A 10,726-nucleotide genomic window follows, 5' to 3' on the forward strand; every position below is an offset into this window, starting at 1 on the left:
TGAGAAGAATTGACAAGGTGGCAACCAACAAGACTGGTTTATATATTATTGAGTAAAAGGTTTAATCACCTGAATTCAGTCAAAAACAAATTAAATGTAAAATGATGAGACGACAATCTCTGTTGTAATGTAAATGGCTACATATGCATATATTGGTGAGTGCGTGTGCAGCGAGTGTGTGTGTGCAAATTTTTGTGTGTGCATGTATGTATACTGGCATGAACCTTGCCAGAATATTTTATGTACACACGTATCTTGTATAAAATCTATATATGTAACAACTGCTATATATAATATATATGCTTGTAAACTAGTCATTGGTGGGTGTAGGTTCGAGGTTGCTTGGAGATAAAGCTTAAATGTTTGTCAGCAGTACAGTATTGATCAACTCTGTGTTGTCATGCCTTTGTAAAATATCCCATCAAAATCTAAGAAAAAAATGACCTTCCATACATGGAATTTTACTTGAACCATTAAATATTGAGTCGTCAAAAGTATGTTCGGACTACGCTTGAGTTTCTTTTTGCTGTACGGGACAAATCTATATATATATATATATAGTATATATAGTATATGTGTATATATATATATATATATATATATATATATATATATATATATATATAGTATAATATATATACATATAGCGTTAACATGAACCTCTAACACATGTCATGCTGCCTATGGTATTTGATTTAACACCCTGTCGTCACTTTACTTGGCACTATTGGTCAACTGTGCTTTCAATAAAAAATTTAAAATATATTTTCTTTATCTTTTATAATATAATTGCTCCACTTAGTAAGAGTTTAGCCTAGCTGGAACCACTATGTTTCCTGGAGAGTTTTTAGGAACTAGGGGGGGGGGGGGGGGGGGGGAGACGCTTCAGCAGGTGGGAGGAAGTTGAACAGTTTTTCTGTTTATTTGTTCTCGTATGTCAGGTTCAGTTCATTCAGGTTCAGTTCATTTAAAAGGTTCATTTCCTCTTATTCAGATATATTACTGTCAGAATCTAGAATACTCCATTGATCCTTGTCTAATTGGGATGACGAAAACCATTTCCTGTATTCACTTCCGGATGTGACCTCACACGTATTAATCTTCGGAGGCGATTTTAATTGCTGGCTTACTGCTACTTTGGATCGTCCCGGCAACAAAATCAGCACACCTTCTAAGTCTGCTAAGGTTGTCCAAAGTTTTGTTGAAGAGTTTGCCGTTACAGACCCCTGGCGTTTTTTTTTTTTCAATCCATCTATAGGGAATATTCCTTTTTCTCCCATGTCCATCACACTTATACCCGCATTGATGACTTCTTCTTAGACAACAGACTTCTTTCCTCTGTACGCTCATGCTCATACAATTCCATTGTCACGTCTGATCGCGCCCCTCTGACTTTAGAGCTATCAGTTGGTGGTGGGACCGAGCCTCGTGTACCTTGCCCTTTTTAATACTCGCTTGCTGTCTTGATGAAAGTTTGGTCAACTTTCTGACTGCTCAGATGTGTGTTTTTATAGCTACTAACGACACCCCCCCGAAGTTTCAGCATCTGTTCTGTGGGAGACTTTTAAGGCCTACGTTAGAGGTCAAACAGTCTGCTGACCCCTCTGCTCTTGATACATTGTTTAATTTACTCTAACTGTCCAAACAATTGATTCAGTTTCCAAGCTTCAAATTGGAGGAACCTATCACCATGGAAGAGATTTCAGAGGCGGCACGTGCAATGCAAGGTGGTGAATGTCCTGGACCAGATGGGTACCCAATAGAATTTTATAAGAAGTTTCTGGATAAATTAGCCCTGCTCTTGATTCTTGAATCCTTTGAATCAGTCTCTCTCCCTCTATCCTTAACACGGGCCTCTATTTCATTGATATTGATAAGGTATAAAGACCCTCTCACAGCTCAATGTGGATGTTTAGCTCTTGGCTAAACTATTAGCTATGCGTTTGGAGTCGGTCTTACTATCTGTTATTTCCTTATGACCAGACAAGTTTTATAAAAAAATAGACATTCTTTCTCAATATCAGACAACTCTTTAATGTTATGTATAATCCTTCTATCTCAAAGCTCCCAGAGATTCTAATCTCGCTAGATGCTGAGAAGGCTTTTGATAGAGTGTAGTGGGGCTACCTTTTTCATACCTTAGAAAAATGTGGCTTCTGCAAAATATTATTTGCTTGGATAAAGTTACTGTACACTTCTCCACTTGCATCTGTCAGAACAAATGACACCCACTCAGACTATTTCCCTCTCTTCAGAGGCACTAGACAGGGGTGTCCAATGTCTCCCTTTGCTTTTTGCCATCGCCATTGAGCCGACCCACATATAACGGGACAGTTCAGAGGCGACATCGAACAAAGGGTCTCACTTTGTGCTGACGACTCGCGTCTCTATATCTCACACCCCAATGTATCCTTACCCATTGTGATATATGTTCTTAATGCATTTGGCCCAGTCTCTGGTTACAAGTTAAATCTGAATAAGAGCAGCAAGCTTTTCCCTTTAAATGTGGCACCTCGTAACTACCCATTACACACATTGCCTTTCAGAGTAGTTCTCAACAAATGTACATACTTGGGGGATACATGTCACGGACAAATTTGCTAACCTTTTTAAGGCTAATTTTACTCCTCTCCTTACTCTGGTGGAGAAAGATTTTGAACGATGGTCACTACACCACCTATCATTAGCTGGTCGAATTAATTCGGTTAAAATGAATACCCTTCCTAAATTCTCCTACCTCTTTCAATGTATACCTATTCTTATTCCCAAATATTTTTTTCCGCAAACTCGATGGGATTATCTCATACTTCTGGAATAAAACAAATCCAAGGATCCGCAAGGTGTTCCTGCAAAGGCCTAAACCCTTAGGGGGTGTGGCCCTACCTAATTTAAACCCTTAGGGGGCGTGGCCCTAACTAATTTCTTGTTCTATTATTTGGCTGCCAACTTCCGTGTAATTCAGTACTGGATCCGTGCAGATACCACACATATCATTCCAGCATGGTTGAAGATAGAATCTTCCTCATGTATGCCATCCTCACTAGCTGCTTTGGCACATTCCCCTATTCATTCTGCTACTTCAAGTTATACCGAAAACATTTTAGTAAAAACCACTCTCAAGATCTGGAACCAGTTTAGACATCAAGTTGGTTTGCAAACCTATTCATTAAGGGCCCCTCTACTCAGAAATCACATTTTCCATCCATCCCTAGTAGATGGAGCCTTCTCCATGTGGTTCAGCCTTGGCATCAAATCATTCAATGGTTTGAATATTGTCGGCACGTTTGCATCGTTCCAAGAACTCTCAGCTAAATTCCACCTTCCGAATAGTAATTTCTTTAGATATCTACGCAGCTTTGTCCATGACATGACCTCTCTTCCTGTGGACCCTCCCACTGATGCATTTTTCACACCATCCCCAACAGAAAAAAAGGTAGTATTCCTCATAGCTATGATCAAATTTACTCTCTTCACAATCCTTCATTAGCAGCTATTAAAACTTTATGGGAACAGGATCTGGGTGATGAGTTTACTGATGACACATGGGAAGACATTCTGTACCGTGTCCCCTCCTCTTTCTATTTGTGCCAAACATGGTTTGATCCAATGCAAAATCCTCCACCGCACTCACTGGACTGAACTCAGGCTCTCTAAGATCTATGCTGATGTCGACCCTGTTTGCGACGGGTGTCGGCAAGCTCCGACGACTTCACTGATACATTTGTTTTGGTCCTGCTCTTCTCTACATAACTATTGGTTGGCCATCTTTGACACCAATAAAGTATTACATGGCCTTTTGCACCATTATTCACCTGATACTGTAACAATACCAAAATACACATCTGACTTTGTAGCCTTTTGTGAGTTTGTTGGCAAGAAGGTTTATTTTTACTTCTGTGGAAATGTCCCTCTCCTCCCTCTCATTTTGTGTGGATTAAAGATGTCTTACACTTTTAGTAAATTGGAGAAGATAAAATATACCCTATGGGGTTCTTCTGACAAATTCCACCGAAAGTGGCAACCTTTCTTTTACCTACGTAGAGACAATTCAATTTCCCTTTATGTATATATACACTGCTCAAAAAAATAAAGGGAACACTTAAACAACACAATGTAACTCCAAGTCAATCACACTTCTGTGAAATCAAACTGTCCACTTAGGAAGCAACACTGATTGACAATACATTTCACATGCTGTTGTGCAAATGGAATAGACAACAGGTGGAAATTATAGGCAATTAGCAAGACACCCCCAATAAAGGAGTGGTTTTGCAGGTGGTGACCACAGACCACTTCACAGTTCCTATGCTTCCTGGCTGATGTTTTGGTCACTTTTGAATGCTGGCGGTGCTTTCACTCTAGTGGTAGCATGAGACGGAGTCTACAACCCACACAAGTGGCTCAGGTAGTGCAGCTCATCCAGGATGGCACATCAATGTGAGCTGTGGCAAGAAGGTTTGCTGTGTCTGTCAGCGTAGTGTCCAGAGCATGGAGGCGCTACCAGGAGACAGGCCAGTACACCAGGAGACGTGGAGGAGGCCGTAGGAGGGCAACAACCCAGCAGCAGGACTGCTACCTCCGCCTTTGTGCAAGGAGGAGCAGGAGGAGCACTGCCAGAGCCCTGCAAAATGACCTCCAGCAGGACACAAATGTGCATGTGTCTGCTCAAACGGTCAGAAACAGACTCCATGAGGGTGGTATGAGGGCCCGACGTCCACAGGTGGGGGTTGTGCTTACAGCCCAACACCATGCAGGACGTTTGGCATTTGACAGAGAACACCAAGATTGGCAAATTCGCCACTGGCGCCCTGTGCTCTTCACAGATGAAAGCAGGTTCACACTGAGCACATGTGACAGACGTGACAGAGTCTGGAGACGCCGTGGAGAACGTTCTGCTGCCTGCAACATCCTCCAGAATGACCGGTTTGGCGGTGGGTCAGTCATGGTGTGGGGTGGCATTTCTTTGGGGGGCCGCACAGCCCTCCATGTGCTCGCCAGAGGTAGCCTGACTACCATTAGGTACCGAGATGAGATCCTCAGACCCCTTGTGAGACCATATGCTGGTGCGGTTGGCCCTGGGTTCCTCCTAATGCAAGACAATGCTAGACCTCATGTGGCTGGAGTGTGTCAGCAGTTCCTGCAAGAGGAAGGCATTGATGCTATGGACTGGCCCGCCCGTTCCCCAGACCTGAATCCAATTGAGCACATCTGGGACATCATGTCTCGCTCCATCCACCAACGCCACGTTGCACCACAGACTGTCCAGGAGTTGGCGGATGCTTTAGTCCAGGTCTGGGAGGAGATCCCTCAGGAGACCATCCGCCACCTCATCAGGAGCATGCCCAGGCGTTGTAGGGAGGTCATACAGGCACGTGGAGGCCACACACACTACTGAGCCTCATTTTGACTTGTTTTAAGGACATTACATCAAAGTTGGATCAGCCTGTAGTGTGGTTTTCCACTTTAATTTTGAGGGTGACTCCAAATCCAGACCTCCATGGGTTGATAAATTTGATTTCCATTGATAATTTTTGTGTGATTTTGTTGTCATCACATTCAACTATGTAAAGAAAAAAGTATTTAATAAGATTATTTATTTCATTCAGATCTAGGATGTGTTATTTTAGTGTTCCCTTAATTTTTTTGAGCAGTGTATATATGATGGGATGTATAGACATTATGGACAGTATGTGGATAGAATATGTAGTATATCTGAATAATACGTAGGATAGAATAGTATATGTCCAGCAATAGTTAAATAGGATGAGCCTTGACTAGAATACAGTATCTACAGTTGAAATGGGTAAAACAGTATGTAAACATTATTAATACAGTATATACAGTTGAAATGGGTAAAACAGGATGTAAACATTATTAAAGTGACCAGTGTTCCATGTCTATGTCCTGTACGTAGGCCAGCAGCCTCTAAGGTGCATGGTAGAGTCTCCAGGTGGTAGCCGGCTAGTGACTGTGACTAGTGACTTTTTTTGGTTACGACATGATGTAATTTCATAGTATTGATGTCTTCACTATTATTCTACAAAGTAGAAATTAGTAACAATAAAGAAAAACCCTTGAATGAGTAGGTGTGTCCAAAACTTTTGACTGGTGCTGTATATATGTGTATATATGATGGGATGTATAGACATTATGGACAGTATGTGGATAGAATATGTAGTATATCTGAAGAATACGTGGGATTGAATAGTATATGTACAGTTGTGGTCAAAAGTTTTGAGAATGACACAAGTATTGGTCTTCACAAAGTTCGCTGCTTCAGTGTTATGAGATATTTTTGACAGATGTTACTATGGTATACTGAAGTATAATTACAAGCATTCCATAAGTGTCAAAGGCTTTTATTGACAATTACATTACGTTTATGCAAAGAGTCGATATTTGCAGTGTTGACCCTTCTTTTTCAAGACCTCTGCAATCCGCCCTGGCATGCTGTCAATTAACTTCTGGGCCACATCCTGACTGATGGCAGCCCATTCTTGCATAATCAATGCTTGAAGTGTGTCAGAATTTGTGGGTTTTTGTTTGTCCACCCGCCTCTTGAGGATCGACCACAAGTTCTCAATGGGATTAAGGTCTGGGGAGTTTCCTGGCCATGGACCCAACATTTCGATGTTTTGTTCCCCGAGCCACTTAGTTATCCCTTTTGCCTCATGGCAAGGTGCTCCATCATGCTGAAAAAAGGCATTGGTCGTCACCAAACTGTTCTTGGATGGTTGGGAGAAGTTGCTCTCAGAGGATGTGTTGGTACCATTCTTTATTCATGGCTGTGTTCTTAGGCAGAATTGTGAGTGAGCGCACTCCCTTGGCTGAGAAGCAACCCCACACATGAATGGTCTCAGGATGCTTTACTGTTGGCATGACACAGGACTGATGGTAGCGCTCACCTTGTTTTCTCCGGACACAGTGTTTTCCGGATGCCCCAAACAATCGGAAAGGGGGTCATCAGAGAAAATGACTTTACTCCAGTCCTCAGCAGAATATCAGTCTGTCCCTTATGTTTTTCCTGGAGAGAAGTGGCTTCTTTGCTGCCCTTCTTGACACCAGGCCATCCTCCAAAAGTATTCGCCTCACTGTGCGTGCAGCTGCACTCACACCTGCCTGCTGCCATTCCTGAGCAAGCTCTGCACTGGTGGTGCCCCGATCCCGCAGCTGAATCAACTTTAGAAGACGGTCCTGGCGCTTGCTGGACTTTCTTGGGCGCCCTGACGCCTTCTTCACAACAATTGAACCTCTTTCCTTTATGTTCTTGATGATCCGATAAATGGTTGATTTAGGTGCAATCTTCCTAGCAGCAATATCCTTGCCTGTGAAGCCCTTTTTGTGCAAAGCAATGATGACGGCACGTGTTTCCTTGCAGGTAACCATCGTTAACAGAGGAAGAACAATGATTTCAAGCACCACCCTCCTTTTAAAGCTTCCAGTCTGTTATTCTAACTCAATCAGCATGACAGAGTGATCTCCAGCCTTGTCCTCAACACTCTCACCTGTGTTAACGAGAGAATCACTGACATGATGGCAGCTGGTCCTTTTGTGGCAGGGCTGAAATGCAGTGGACATGTTTTTTGGGGATTAAGTTCATTTTCATGGCAAAGAAGGACTTTGCAATTAATTGCAATTCATCTGATCACTCTTCATGACATTCTGGAGTATATGCAAATTGCCATCATCAAAACTGAGGCAGCAGACTTTGTGAAAATTAGTATTTGTGTCATTCTCAAAACTTTTGACCACGACTGTACATTCCTACCTCATTCAAAAAGGATGTTCCCATGGTATATCGAATGTATAAAACCACATGTGCAATGCACTGTATTTCAAGCATTGTTTACTGTAACTGAAAGAAAATACCAATAAAAAGAGTTACAAAAAATAAAATAACATATTTTACAGCTTACACATTTCCTTTACAGTTTTTTCAAACTGCTTACACACGTTTTCAAAACTATGTCTCCTTTTTTCAAAACTCTACACACAATTCCCAAAACTGCACACACAAAATGCAAAATGCCTCACATCTCCTTCAAAATGTAAAACTGCATTCAAAATGCCATAAACACATGTCAGAATGAAGAATTTGCATCAAATGGCAAACACTTCTTTCATAATAGTACATTTTTGGATATACCATGTAAACACTGTAAATCTAAAGGTCTTTGGTCTTTCATAGGCTTATATCTACATTTCAATACAATGTTCTACGTCGAAAGTAATCTGCTGAGAGGGGTAACAAGTACACTGTAAACACCAACGGAATGTAGAAACAGAAAATATTTATTAGGCCAAATATTACTGTTGTATACAGTAGCATACAACAAAACCAAAAGTTTTTGTAAACCAAAAGCATATTCTTTAGAATACAGTAATTAACACAATTGTGTGTATGGGGTCCAGTCACCAGTGCTACGCTTCATCTCTTCTCCGGGCTGGGTCTGGCCACAATACTTCGTCCACATCACAAGATACGTTTTCTCTTGCCAAACATCGAGGGAGGTATCTCCTAGCATGGCGTATCCAACCTTGGACAGAGGCAACCTCTATGTCCCCACATGAGTCCTCCATTGCCTGGAGAAGCGGCATGCAGGCATAGGGTTGGCGATCATACACTTTCCAGCACCAGGCTGAGAATAATTCCTCTATGGGATTTAGAAAAGGTGAATATGGGGGTAGGTACAAAACTGCGAATTGTGGATGGGTGGCAAACCAGTTTTGGACCAGAACGGTGAAATCTAACATTGTCCCATATAACCACAAATCTAGCAGGCTCCTGATATGGATCAGGGACAAGCATTGGGTAAATTGCATCCAGAAAAGTGAGCATATGGCCGGTGTTGTACGGACCCAGTGTGGCATTGTGATGGAGGACCCCGTTTTGAGTGATGGCAGCACACATAGTTATATTACCCCCACGCTGTCCAGGGACATTGGTAATTGCCCTCTGTCCTATTACATTTCTTCCGCGGCGACTGGTTTTGGTGAGGTTGAAGCCAACCTCATCCACGTAAATAAATTAATGGCGAATTACATGGGCATCCATCTCCAATACTCTCTGTAACAGACAAAAGGATATACAGATGAGTAAATATGGTATGTCTGAAGTACTGGAAGTAGTGTTGCATACATACCTCTACAAAGTCATGTCGCAGATTCTTGATTCTTTCAGAGTTTCTCTCAAATGGCACCTTGTAAAGTTGTTTCATCGTCACTTGGTGCCGTTGGAGGATGCGTTGTATGGTCGACAGGCTTACAGCATTGATGTTGTTAAATATGGTGTCATTATTCAAGATATGCTCTCTTATATCTCGAATCCTAATTGCATTGTTGGCCAAAACCATATTTATAATTGCAGTCTCTTGTACATCTGTAAACAAGCGTCCTCGTCCTCCATGATGTCTTTGCCTTTCCACTCTGTACAGAATTCAAACACAGTATGTGTTCAGCATAGGAACCGTAAACAATGTACAAAAACAGGTAGTACAGCATGATAACCAACCTCATTCATTCAATGCAGTGCAGTAAATGGATGGCTTAGAGTTACAAATGTTTATGCAATACTATGCAGTCATACGTATTTTACAGTACATTACTGTAATGCTAAAATAGTCATTAGATAGTTGCATACCTGTTCTCATTTCTGAAGGTTTGAATTATGGACGCCACTGTAAATCGACTCAAGTTGGGCTGGACTCTCAGTCCAGCCTCTCTCATGGTCAAACCGTGGTTGATCACATGATCAACAAGTGTTGCCCTAATCTCATCAGAGATGGCTCTCCTTCCTTCTCCTCCTCTTCCAACTCTTCGTCTTTGAATTTGTCCTCGTTGTTGTCCCCTGCCTCTTCCTCCTACTCCTCTTGCTCTCTGTCCATTGTTGGCATCCATTGTTCAAAACAGGTAATCTGACCTTTGACCTATTTATAGGCCTATACTACAGTAAAGCAGTGATTGGTTAGTGATCAGTTACAGTTTTTTCCAACTGCTTACACACAAAATCTTTTCATGTCACACGATTTTTGAAACCTCTCACTCAAAGTGCAAAACTACACACAAAATCTCCAAAACCATAAGCTATTTCTCAGCCTTTGACTCAGTTGTCAATTGCATAAAACACTTTTTTCAAAACACTACACACAATTCTCTACCTAAAACACAAAAATCTAACAGGAAGTGACTTGCTTTCCTTTTCCAAACACAACCAATCAAAATGCTACACTTATTCACCAGGTCAAACACACTCTCCTCACATGTTCAAACACTAATTGCTTAACTGATCACTAACCAATCACTGCTTTACTGTAGTATAGGACTGTTTTGAACAATGGATGCCAACAATGGACAGAGAGCAAGAGGAGTAGGAGGGAGAGGCAGGGGACAACAACGAGGACAAATTCAAAGACGAATAGTTGGAAGAGGAGGAGGAAGAGGAGGAGGAAGAGGAAGAGGAAGAGGAAGAGGAAGAGGAAGAAGAAGAGGAAGAAGAGGACGAGGGCAAAGAAGAGAAGGAAGGAGAGCCATCTCTGATGAGATTAGGGCAACACTTGTTGATCATGTGATCAACCACGGTTTGACCATGAGAGAGGCTGGACTGAGAGTCCAGCCCAACTTGAGTCGATTTACAGTGGCGTCCATAATTCGAACCTTCAGAAATGAGAACAGGTATGCAACTATCTAATGACTATTTTAGCATTAAAGTAATGTACTGTAAAATACG

This window comes from Coregonus lavaretus, assembly GCF_964263955.1.
Source record: "Coregonus lavaretus genome assembly, chromosome: 32".
In the NCBI taxonomy this organism is placed as follows: Eukaryota; Metazoa; Chordata; class Actinopteri; order Salmoniformes; family Salmonidae; genus Coregonus; species Coregonus lavaretus.